General features: G+C 39.0%; 1 protein-coding gene and 1 long non-coding RNA gene across 10 annotated transcripts in view; one reads left to right on the forward strand and one right to left on the reverse strand.

Moving 5' to 3' along the window:
* LOC125451575 (CYFIP-related Rac1 interactor B) overlaps nucleotides 1–6130 on the reverse strand; it is a 178687-nt gene extending 172557 nt beyond the window's left edge. For 3 of the 6 annotated variants that reach the window (XM_059645977.1, XM_048528831.2, XM_048528835.2), the window contains exon 1: nucleotides 5650–6116. The gene's annotated coding sequence lies outside the window, so the exon portion shown is untranslated. Of the gene's footprint in view, nucleotides 1–5649 lie in introns of all 6 variants that reach the window. The other 3 variants (XM_059645975.1, XM_059645980.1, XM_059645979.1) reach the window with 3 other exon arrangements.
* Nucleotides 5761–12747, forward strand: part of LOC125451577 (uncharacterized) — a 61612-nt gene continuing 54625 nt past the window's right edge. For 2 of the 4 annotated variants that reach the window (XR_009445747.1, XR_007247323.2), the window contains exons 1-2: nucleotides 5761–5907; nucleotides 8637–8752. This is a non-coding gene — a long non-coding RNA (uncharacterized LOC125451577). The remainder of the gene's footprint in view (nucleotides 5908–8636; nucleotides 8753–12747) is intronic. The other 2 variants (XR_007247324.2, XR_007247325.2) reach the window with 1 other exon arrangement.

The raw sequence follows: 12747 nt of genomic DNA on the forward strand, positions 1-12747 counted from the left end.
CTTTGAAGTTTATTCTTAATTTTAAAGGCAATATGTAAGTGAAAACAGTTGTGGAAATGAAATAAGGCAGTACACTCGTAATAATTAATGTCCTCTTAAGGTGAACGGCAGGAGGTTTAGAGGAGATTTGGGAAATGATTGTTCACCAAAAGGGTGATGGGAATCGAATGTGCTACCTGGCAGGATGGCAGTGGCAGGAAACCTCCTAATCTTTGAAAAGAACATGGATGAGCACTTGAAATGACATAATACTCAAGGAAATAGGCCAAGTGTTAGGAAGTGGGATGAGTGTAGATAGGTCAGTGCAGACTTGATAACCTGAAGGAGCAGTTCTGTGCTGTATGACTATGATTTTTGTGGAAGAAATGCAGTTTGGAGCACTGTTTTGAAGCATTGAGGATTCAGTGAACAAAATTCACAGGTACAAAAAAAGAGGAAATGTGCTGTTAAACATAGATATAGAATATGTAGGAAGTACTACCAAAATGGGGGTGGGAACCAAAATTGTAGTTCAAGTATAGAAAAGGTTGAGAGTAGGGAGGTCCGAAATAAAGTTTCAGGGATGCAAGGTGACACCGGCAAGCAAGAAGTTGGTTTGAAGCGTGTCTACATCAACACCAGGAGCATCCTAAATAAGGTGGGTGAACTAGCAGCATGGGTTGGTACCTGGGACTTTGATGTTGTGGCCATTTCGGAGACATGGATAGAGCAGGGACGGGAATGGTTGTTGCAGGTTCCGGGATTTAGATGTTTCAGTAAGAACAGAGAAGATGGTAAAGGTTGGGGGTGGGGGGGGGGGGGGGAGGAAGGTGGCATTGTTGGTCAAGGACAGTATTACAGTTGCAGAAAGGATGTTTGGGGACTCATCAACTGAGGTAGTATGGGCTGAGGTTAGAAACAGGAAAGGAGAGGTCACCCTGTTGGGAGTTTTCTATAGGCCTCCGAATAGTTCCAGATATGTAGAGGAAAGGATAGCAAAGATGATTCTCGATAGGAGTGAGAGAGACAGGGCAGTTGTCATGGGGGACTTCAACTTTCCAAATATTGACTGGGAGCACTACAGTTCGAGTACTATAGATGGGTCAGTTGTTGTTCAGTGTGTGCAGGAGGGCTTCCTGACAGTATGTAGACAGGCCAACAAGGGGTGAAGCCACATTAGATTTGGTACTGGGTAATGAGCCTGGCCAGTTGTTAGATTTGGAAGTAGGTGAGCACTTTGGTGATAACGATCACAACTCTGTTATGTTTATTTTAGTGATGGAAAGGGATAGGTGTATACCACTGGGCAAGAGTTATAGCTGGGGGAAGGGCAATTATGATAAGATTAGGCAAGATTTAGGGAGCATAGGATGGGGAAGGAAACTGCAGGAGATGGGCACATTAGAAATGTGGAGCTTATTCAAGGAAAAGCTCCTGTGTGTCCTAGATAAGTATATACCTGTCAGGCAGGGAGGAAGCTGTAGAGCACAGGAGCCGTGGTTTACGAAGGAAGTGGAATCTCTGGTCAAGAGGAAGAAGAAGGCTTTTGTTAGGATGAGATGTGAAGGCTCAGTTAGGGTGCTTGAGGGTTACAAGGCAGCCGGGAAAGACCTAAAGAGAGAGCTCAGAAGAGCCAGGAGGAGATATGAAAAGTTGTTGGCGAATAGGATCAGGGTAAACCCTAAGGCTTTCTATAGGTATTTAAGGAATAAAAGAATCTCGAGAGTAAGATTAGGGCCGATCAAGGATAGTAGTGGGAAGTTGTGTGTGGAGTCAGAGGAGATAGGGGAAGCACTAAATGAATATTTTTTGACAGTATTCACTCTAGAAAACGACAATGTTGTCGAGGAGAATACCGAGATACAGATTACTAGACTAGGTGGGATTGAGGTTCAGAAGGAAGAGGTATTAGAAATCCGACAGAGGGTGAAGATAGATAAGTCCCCTGGGCCAGATGGGATTTATCCTAGGATCCTCTGGGAAGCCAGGGAGGAGATTGCCGAACCTTTGGCATTGATCTTTAACTCGTCATTGTCTACAGGAATAGTGCCAGAAGACTGGAGGATAGCAAATGTGGTTCCCCTGTTCAAGAAGGGGAGTAGAGACAACCCTGGTAATTATAGACCAGTGAGCCTTACCTCAGTTGTTGGTAAAGTGTTGGAAAAGGTTATAAACAGATAGGATTTATAATCATCTAGAAAAGAATAATTTGCTTAGGGATAGTCAGCACGGTTTTGTGAAGGGTAGGTCATGCCTCACAAACCTTATTGAGTCCTTTGAGAAGGTGACCAAACAGGTAGATGAGAGTAAACTGGTTGATGTGGTGTATATGGATTTCAGCAAGGCTTTCGATAAGGTTCCCCACAGTAGGCTATTGTACAAAATGCGGAGGAATGGGATTGTGGGAGATATAGCAGTTTGGATCAGAAACTGGCTTGCTGAAAGACAGAGGATGGTGGTTGATGGGAAATGTTCATCCTGGAGTCCAGTTACTAGTGGTGTACCACAAGGGTCCACTGCTGTTCGTCATTTTTATAAATGACCTGGATGAGGGCGTAGAAGGATGGGTTAGTAAATTTGTAGACGACACTAAGGTCAGTGGAGCTGTGGATAGTGACGAAGGATGTTGTAGGTTACAGAGAGACATAGATAAGCTGCAGAGCTGGGCTGAGAGGTGGCAAATGGAGTTTAATGCAGACAAGTGTGAGGTGATGCACTTTGGTAGGAGTAACCGGAATGCAAAGTACTGGGCTATTAGTAAGATTCTTGGTAGTGTAGATGAGCAGAGAGATCTCGGTGTCCACGTACACAGATCCTTGAAAGTTGCCACCCAGGTTGACAGGGCTGTTAAGAAGGCATACAGGGTTTTAGCTTTTATTAACAGAGGGATCGAGTTCTGGAACCAAGAGGTTATGCTGCAGCTGTACAAAACTCTGGTGCGGCCGCACTTGGAGTATTGCGTACAGTTCTGGTCACCGCATTATAAGAAGGATGTGGAAGCTTTGGAAAGGATGAAGAGGACATTTACTAGGATGTTGCCTGGTATGGAGGGAAGGTCTTACAAGGAAAGGCTGAGGGATTTGAGGCTATTTTCGTTAGAGAGAAGAAGGTTGAGAGGTGACTTAATTGAGACATATAAAATAACCAGAGGGTTAGATAGGGTGGATAGGGAGAGCCTTTTTCCTAGGATGGTGACGGCGAGCATGAGGGGGCATAGCTTTAAATTGAGGGGTGAAAGATATAGGACAGATGTCAGAGGTAATTTCTTTACTCAGAGAGTAGTAAGGGAATGGAACGCTTTGCCTGCAATGGTAGTAGATTCGCCAACTTTAAGTACATTTAAGTCGTCATTAGACAAGCATATGGACGTACATGGAATAGAGTAGGTTAGATGGGCTTCAGATTGGTATGGCAGGTCGGCACAACATCGAGGGCCGAAGGGCCTGTACTGTGCTGTAATGTTCTCTGTTCTGTGTTCTATGTTCCATAAAATCTCATTGGAATGTCGTACTTCATTCTGGGTGCTCACCTTAGAGGGGATATATTAGTTTTGATGAACATCCTTGATGGTTTACCATGAGGTGCATGCAGGAGGGATTCAGCGACATCAGACAATCTTGGATTATATTTTCTAATCATGGGGAAGTTATCTGATTAAAATGTTCAAAAATAATGGGGTAGAGAGGAAAAGAAACTTTTCTTTGGTAAGGGAAGTCAGTTTAAAACTTAATCCGGAAAAAAAACCACAATCTTCACCAGAAGTGTATGATAACTTAGGATCCACTATCCCAAACACCCATAGTCACAAAATCATATTGTACATATTTAAAAGGGAGATAAATATTTAAGAAATTTGAGTAACTCAGGAATTTAAAGTTTGAAATTGTGTTTGAATATGTAATAAATTACATGAATTACCACGGAAAAATTACCGCCAAGTGTAGTATTTCTGTCTTGGTAAATCAATTTTAAGAGTAAGACGTACGTGTAGCAAGAGGAAAGGAAGAAACAATGGGTTCAATAGATCATTTATTTAAAGAGGAAGATGTGGTATAAATAGTCATTGGGGGACTGTAGGCAAGCGAAATAGGCAGTAGAAAAATGAAGGGTTTGTCAATGTGGTGGACTTGAAGTGAGGCACACACAATTGGGGCTTGGATTACAATTGGTGAGAAGCATATTCAACCTGAACACCCATTCCAAATATCAACAAAGGGCCCACTTAAGACAGTGTCCCTACCCCTGGACCAGGAGGCCCAGGTTCAAGTTCCACCTGCTCCAGAGGTGTGATAGCAACATTGAACAGGTTGATACACGTTTTTGTTCAAACCCTACCTTACTTCCAGAAAAAAATGGCAGAACTGAAAATTTTGTGGGAAAGCAGAGAAAGAGACTAAAGTGAGCAAGGACAAGAATATCAGTGACAAAAAGGGTCCGAATTGCTGAATGATGACCACAAAAGATCAATTGATAATGTATTAAAGGTCTTGAAAATATTAGTAGTATGTACATACTTAAGCCATTACATTTCAGACACGTTTGATTGTACTCTCATAGTGAGAAGCATCACTGAAGATTAGTATATGAAGTATTTGATTTAAATATCCTAGTATCATACACAAGGTCAGACTAGTGGTGAATTCTGGAATCTCTTCCAAAACATGCAGTTGAACTGACCACACAGATTGTGAAAAGTGAAGATGTGATGAGCTTGTCCATATTTTTCTTAGTACCATACTTCCTGGAGAAAAGTGACACTTTGGTGCATCTTGATTAATCAGTCAAGATCATTCATCATATGGGACCAGATTTGACATTGTACCCAATCAAAAACATATTTCTGATTTATAACCTAAATTTTGATTCCAGAAGAAATAATGAAATAAATAAATTCAAAAATCGGTGACACAATTTGTCTAGAAGACAACAGAAATAGTTCAGATTCACACGTTGTTTTGTCATAAATCACATGCCATGCTTCAGTTCTTGTGATCAATGAAAAAATGTACATGACTATAAAAAATATCAGAGTTCAATAGATACAAAGTATTGTTTCTTTTTCCCAATTGCCAAAATTAAAGAACAATACTATGGCGTTTATAAAAACAAAGTACATTAACTTGAAATAGATTTTAAGTTCACTTTCCACTGTTTAATGTTATAACACGAAAAGACTGCATATTAAACTTTTTTCAAATCTTTCAAAGCAGGCCTAAACTAGAGAACAGTAACAAGCTAACAAACATGGGAATTTATGTTAAAAGGCGGGCTTTTGGACCTAGAGGAAAGTCACCCTCTACAGCTGCTCTATCCTCCTCCAACCTTTAGGCTATGAATGCTTCTCATTCAATGAGATCTGATCAGTCAGAAAGGATTACATTTGAGAAATCAGGGCGATGCGGTCATACATTTACATTTACGTTAGAACAATTCAAATAAGTCATTTCTTGCACTGTTAAGAAGACTACATGAACGTTGAGGGGAAAAAAAACTCTCTCTTTTACTATCCTTCGCACAATCCTAATTTAATTTCCTCTCCAGGTGCGAGGATTTCCATCTCATCGAATCCAACTAAGCATCACATTCCAACAAGCACATTCATTAAAGAGAAAATAAATTTATACGCTATTCCGATTTTCATTAATCTCAAGTAAAGTCATCGCACTATACCTTGCTGAGAGGAGGAGAAAAAAGCGTAGTTTGTTAAAACGGGAAGTAATCTTCGATAAAAGGCAGTTTCAGGCTGAAAGTGCAAGAACTGTTACTTCCGGGTTGGTCAATTGTACGTCATTTGATTCAGGTTTGTAACACCATGTAGGTCACAACATGACTAAAAATGGAATCAGTTGCCGAAAGGGAGGGTTTTGCTTCTAATACCTATAGTTCATACATGATGAACAGAACGGTTCACTGTTCTGTGGAAGAAAGGTGGGTAAAAAAATAAAAAATAACTTGTCGGACCAACGGGAGATGATTTGGACAAGCTTTCGCAATCACGCAGCTCTGTTTGACTGCCGAGAAAGGGAAGCATGATTTAGCGAAATAACGAGCTTACATTGCCAGACATCAGAGCAGTTCCCAATCTGAGGATCTGATTAATTATAAAATCAATCTATGTACGTTTTTAAAAAGGGAAGTTCCTGGTAATGACTGGAGACGAGAATTGTGAAATTAAGATTCTGCTATCACTGGGACGAAGCTGGGTTCTTTAAAAAGATTCTTCAAGGGGCGTTGTCACAGTGCATGGATATTTGGGGGTGAGGGGCGAGGCGGCAGTCTTAGTTCCTGTAACAGAATCCAAAGGCTGGAAAAAAGGCATTGCGCCATGACGGGTGTGAAAACACTGGGCCAGTGCTGTTCTGCTGCAGCAGAACATTTTGCAACGCTGTTTCCTGTTCGCTTTTAAAACCTGCAATTATAGTTCATTTTTTTCCCCTCACCAGCAGACATGATGCATTTCCACAATGAGTGTCACAGTATTGGTGGTTGTTCTGAGTATAAACCTGCCAAAGTGTTTCGCCTAAGGGCTTACATATTGGCAGGTCCTTTTTAAATGTGTGCTGTCACCTTCAATGTGTATCCTTGACAGTGAAGATCCCACCTTTTGATGCTATCAAAATGTGAGTAATTTAGCACTGTAATTGGGATACATCTAGGTAAAGGGGGGGGGATCAGGTCTAGATTGCATTTCAGTACAGAACTGTATATGTTTCAAAATTTGGAGGATTGGGATTTTCATTTTTTTGTAATAGAATCATTGGTGACAACACAGGAGGAAGCCATTTAGCCATTTTATCTATGCCAGTTCCCTCAGCAATGCTTAGTCCCAGCTGCTGGTGGTTCAGCATTTTTTTTCTGAATAAATGTTATTCTGTTTTGAAAGTGCTTCCACCGTACTATGTGGCAGTTTATTCTGAACCATGCAACCTGTTTTTATTTAAAATGATTTTCTTCATGTTACCATTTGTCCTTTAACTATACACTTTTTTTAAATTGGATTCCTCTGGTTCTGGACCCTTTCAGGAATAGGAACAGTTTGTCTGTATACTCTGTCCTGATTAATATTCCCTTTTATTTTTTTCCTTCTGCATGTACAGTGACTTCTAAAACTGAAAGTTAATGCATCAGCACAACATTTGGCATGCATGGGCCCTCAGAGTGGCTGTATAACTGTGCAACTTAGCAGGAACATTGGTCCAACCTCTGTCACAATCAGTTCTCCATCTTCTCTCAGGTAAACAGTGCCATCTTCACCAATCTTATCCACATAATTGAACTCCTTTATCCCTTAATCTATTATCATAAAACATTCCTACACCCTCTCTAAATTCTGATATCATTAATAAAATGTGTCCCCAGAGCTGAGCATAACACCAACTGGGGCCAAACCAGTGTTCTTTAAAGGTTCCACAGCTCACTTTATAAAGTCCAAGTTTCCTTTTGCTTGTTGATCAATTTACCTTATGAGTCAACTGGTGAACCAAAACAGGTCCTCGCAGTAACAGCTTATGTTTGCTTCTCTAATGCTATGGAGTATTGAACTAATAAATCAAGGATAATATTACTAATGACATGTAGGGAGCCCATAATGTGGTGTTAATGTCACTGCACTAACAGCACAGGCCAAATTGTTAGGTTACATCACACCACAACAGCTGATGGAATTTAAAATTATTTAAATCTGTCATTGTTGCTTAAAAAGAACAGGAATTCCCTTCAGGGAATGAAATCTCCTGTTCTTATCCAGTCTGGCCTGTATGCTGCCTCAAGAAATGTTATTGATTCTTAACTTTTCTCTGAAACAGTCTAACAAGCCACTTCAAAGGGTTTTCTGGCATGGTATAGTATTCGTGGATTGGAAGTCATTTGTTTGTAAAATGACAGGGGGTGGAGGGGTGGGGGAAAAGACTGCATGGTACCTTTTAAAGGATGTGTTTTATTAGTCTTGGAGATGTTTTAAAATGTCTGCAGGCAGTAGCAGATGCACGGAGAATTCTTGAAATTGAAACATTGTGTACTGTTAACAGGCAAAACAGCATTTTTAACCAGGTTAACAGGTTTTTTGAATTTAACCAATTAGTTTAAACCAGGCCCTGGATACCAAAGCCCAATTAAATTTAAATCTGATGATATTGACGATCTCTGTCCAATTCTATTCTAAGAAATTAACAGGTCATCATGGGTATAAAAGAGAGGCCATTTGAAAATTGGTGTTAGAGCAAACTGGTACCTGTTAAGAGAAAAACCACGGCTTCTCAAAGAAATCTCTAAAATCTGAGTAAGTACAATCTTAAAGATGCTATAGCACTCAAGAAATATTCCTGAAACAAGAATTCAGTGAAGGAAGATGTTCTCGACTAGAGGACAGCAGAGAAGGCAAAGAACATTCTGGAAGACTTATCCTGCTTGTTATTTCAAGAGATTAAGCATTTTTAGAATTAATTTGGTTTAGATAAGTGGTCTTGTATCTATTGGAAAAACAAGCTGTTAGGACTTTCTTTTATTCAGGAATAATTAGTAGTTAAAGGGGAATTGTTTGGCTGTTAGTAGTTCTATTAATTTGTTAACTGTTAGATTTGGATAAACAAACTATTACTTTTTGATTATAAAGTGAGTATCAGGGATTTATTTCATTTAAGCACTCCTTTTTTTAATAGATTACAAGGTGAAGTGAGCTTCTCTGGATGCCTTCACAACAAAAGAATGAATTGAAGAGATACTGAGAGATATAGCTTGCTCTTTCTTTACTCTGGATATTTCCCTGTTCCATCAGGTATTGTTGGGAAATTATAAATTTTTTAAAATGCTGATCATTGAAGAATTAACAGGGAAAATCCAATTATCCACTAATCAGCAATTTATAGATCTGCAGTATGTTATGTATCATTCAGGACTTGGTTTGTGCCAGAAATGGATTTAAGAATTCATATTCCAGTCTTCTGTTTATGTAGACATATTTCAAGTGAAAAGTGTTTTACATCACTAGAACTTAAAGCGTACTCCAAAATTTCCCCCTCCATTTGGTTTAAAAAGCATTAAAGCATTTTTTAATGTGTATAAGAATCAAATTTAGTAGCAGTAGTACATTGGGGGGAGCATTTTTAACTAATCAAGATATACACACAAATTCTGGAAAAAAAAATTAAACTTGACTCTAAGCCACCATCAATATGTTTACTTTTCACTTATCCAGGATAACATCATTAGACACTGGAGCAAAAGTAGGCCATTCAATGAGATCATGGTTGGTCTGATAACCCTCAATTCCATTTTCCTGGTTTTTTTTTCCTCATGTCCCTTGATTTCCTTAGCAATTTTAAAAATCTGTCTCTGTCAGCTGTCTCAGCCTTGAATATACTTAGTGACCTAGCTTCAATAGCACTGTGTGGTTTTTAAAAAAAAATCCAGCAGTTATTCCTATCGGAGGAAATTCCTTCTCCCTTCTCTTAAATGTGTGACCCCATTATTCTGAGATTCAGCACTCTGATCTGGGACTGTTTGTTTGTTTCACAAGGGGACACAACCAGATTGGAAGTTAGGGGGATAACCTGCTGTTGGCAAGCTAGCAAGTCATTTAAGTGCATTACAATCATTTGATAGTACAGAACTTGAATATCACTACAGGATTAGAAGTGTCTTTTTCAGTCAGTTGGACAATTTTGCAAGAAATACAAGTATAGAGGGAAAAGAAAATAATTTTATACTTTGAGAAGAGTGTGATCTCTGGTTGACAAGTACACTCCAATTGTTACCTGTATTGCCAAAGAGAATTCTCCAGATATGAGATGATTGACAATTAACTGTCAGTTTTTTTCAATGTAAATTGACTCTGATTAGTCAAATATTGTTCTGAAAAGTTAACCAGAGAATAGCTGTCACTTGTTTTATTGAATTCAAACAGATGTGGTTTTAATGCATATTCTTTCTGTATGCCAAAAAAAGCCCTGTGGTTTAATGTATGCAGCTTTCATTATATGCATCGTAAACCCAATTGACAAACTGTAATTGGATCCAGCATAATTCATAGTACAAATCAGTGTTATTTAGCAAATAAAAAAAACGAAAGCCGTGCTGATGCTGTAAATCGGGAACAAAAACAAAGTTGCTGGAAAAACTCAGCAGATCTGGCAGCATCTGTGAAGGAAAACAACAGTCAATGTTTCGGGTCCAGTCACCCTTCCTCAGAACTGTCTCCCAGTGCAATTGGGCAGTTGTAATCCCACAATTCTTAATAGCTACCTAAAATGGGAGCTAACCAATATATCCTCCTCTGACTTGCGGGAATCACGAACAACATTGTTTTGATTTCCTACACTGTTGCTATTGTAGTTCAATCTCTTATGCACTTTAAAAATCAGATTGACAGGGTTACCTTACCCTGAGCTGACATATGAGCTCAGCTGGACAAAGTTCTGATTTCCTTCCTGAAAATATGTTAATGAACCTGATGGGTTTTTATTCCAGATTTATTTATCACAAACTGAGACTGCCATTGTATACTTACTGCTCCTTGAAAAATATAATTTCCTTGAAGAAAGCTAATTTGATTCTGACCAAATACAAGAAACTAAAACAATGGTTGCTGTAATGTACCTGACAATAGGGTCACAATGTCCAAGAGATTTCCAGACATGTAAGAACTATGGAAGCACCAGGAGGTTGCAAAAAAGAAGAAAGTGTAAGAATTCTAGTTTGGAAAGTAACAGCAGTTGAGAAAGAACTTCAATGGGACCAATGCTTCATCGATTCTTTTGCTTTGTGGAACCCTTCGTTCCTAAAATTAACATACCACAATGTTGAGCTTTGAACTGTGTGAAGAAATCTGGCTAAGAACAGCCATTGTGCAGAATTCAAACAAAAAGGCTTTGAAAACGACCCTGAGGAGTTTTGACCAGGTGACAGACAAAAAGAAAAAGTATAAAGGAATCAAATGCTGTTCCTTTTGAAAGAAATTCAGGCAGCATGAAAGTGTTGAACAAGGAACTTTTCCTGACTGCTCAAAACCTGTCCACCATCTACAAGGCACAAAAAGGAGTATAATGGAATACAGTCCACTCGCCTGGATGAGTGAAGCTCCAACAATGCTCAAACCTCAACACCGTCCAAGATATAACTGCCTGTTTGATAGGCATCCCTTCTGAGACAATCCTTAAACATTTTTTTCCTCTACCACAGTCTGTCTCATCAACAACATGCAGTACAACAACTCATCGAGGCTCCTCAGCCAGCATTGTCTAAATATGCATCCTGTCCCACCCAGAAGTTAAGGGCAGCAGTCACATGGGGGCATCACCCAGTAAATTCCCCTCAGCAGTGTGTGTGTGTGTGTGAGATCACTTCCTGGAGGGCACTTATGGAAGGGAAGCAAATGCTGCCTCCATCAGTGACGATCACATTCTGTGATCAAACTAAAAGAAATGCAAAATATCATTTTCAAACTTACTGTGAAATACCATAGTGTTATGGTAAATGTTTCTGTGGTTCATCCACTAAAATATTACTAATTAACACTGTTTCATTTTAAAATATTAACACCTAGCTAGCTTCATCCCAAGTTAGTTCCAAATTAGCTCCAAGAAACTGTCACAAAATATTCAACAAGTTAAGCTTTAAGACCACCCTTGCCAATTTGATGGTCCCTGCCTATATGAAGTCTTTCACAATCATTACACTGCCTTTGTTATAAGCTTCATCAATGTATTGTTTAATACTCTCTTTGCCAATGGTATGACTATTGTTAGAGGACCTGTAAAGTACTCCTACCAATGCTTTTTTGACTTTTGCTTTTCCTAATTTACACCCATGCTGATTTTGCATCATGATCCTCTGAGGCCAAACCCTCGCTTAGTAAAGGATGACCTAAGGATATTACTATAAAGACTATCCACCTACCTTTGACAATTGCTCTGTTTTTAACAAATACTGTTTACCTTGGCATGATTCTTTTCCAACTTTGATAATCAGTAACCATGTCTTTGAGTAACTATGTTTCAATAACAATAATTACGTTTGTAACTATTTGTGCCTTTACTTCATCTGTCTTATTGCAAATGCTTTCTGTCTTCTGATAAAGAATCTGTAATTTAATTACTTGACTTCCATTGTTTGTGATGACCTTATTCACTGTACAACTTATGTTTAAAATCCCTGTCCCTTCCTATATAATTCTGATTGGCTTTATCTACAATTCTATACAATTGCAATGGTTTGGGTTTGAAAATCCCTTTGGTTTGAAAATCCCTCTGGATTTCTAAATCTCTTTTTCACAGGAGCACTTACCCTCATTTTCTTGTTTACCGTTATACAAATAGCCTGAACAGAAGACCAACGCAGTGTAATCAGAGTCCTTCTCAACAAAATAACTCATTCTTCCCTGAGTATCAATGACAATGCCCAAAAACTGGAAACCTCCTTACCCCTACACCATTCTTTAAGTTATGCATTTAATTCATTAATCTCACTGAACCTGGGACAGTTGGCTCAGATAACAACTCAGAAGCGATTGCTTAACTTTGATATTCTGTGTCTTAATTTGGACCCTAAATCCTCAAATTCTCTCTGTCATTGGCTTCTGTGAGGACCACAACAACTGGATGTTTTTCTTTCTGCTGCAAGCTCTTTTCCAGCCTTGTGGAGATGTCCTTAATGGTAACACTGAACAAGCAATGCAAATTTAGAGTTTCTGGTTCCAGCTGCGGACCTCTGTCTCCCAAATTTACTCTGTTCTCTCAGTACTATTGTCCTCATTGTTTTCCAAATTTGAATCAT

Source organism: Stegostoma tigrinum, chromosome 5, assembly GCF_030684315.1.
Source record: "Stegostoma tigrinum isolate sSteTig4 chromosome 5, sSteTig4.hap1, whole genome shotgun sequence".
Taxonomy (NCBI): domain Eukaryota; kingdom Metazoa; phylum Chordata; class Chondrichthyes; order Orectolobiformes; family Stegostomatidae; genus Stegostoma; species Stegostoma tigrinum.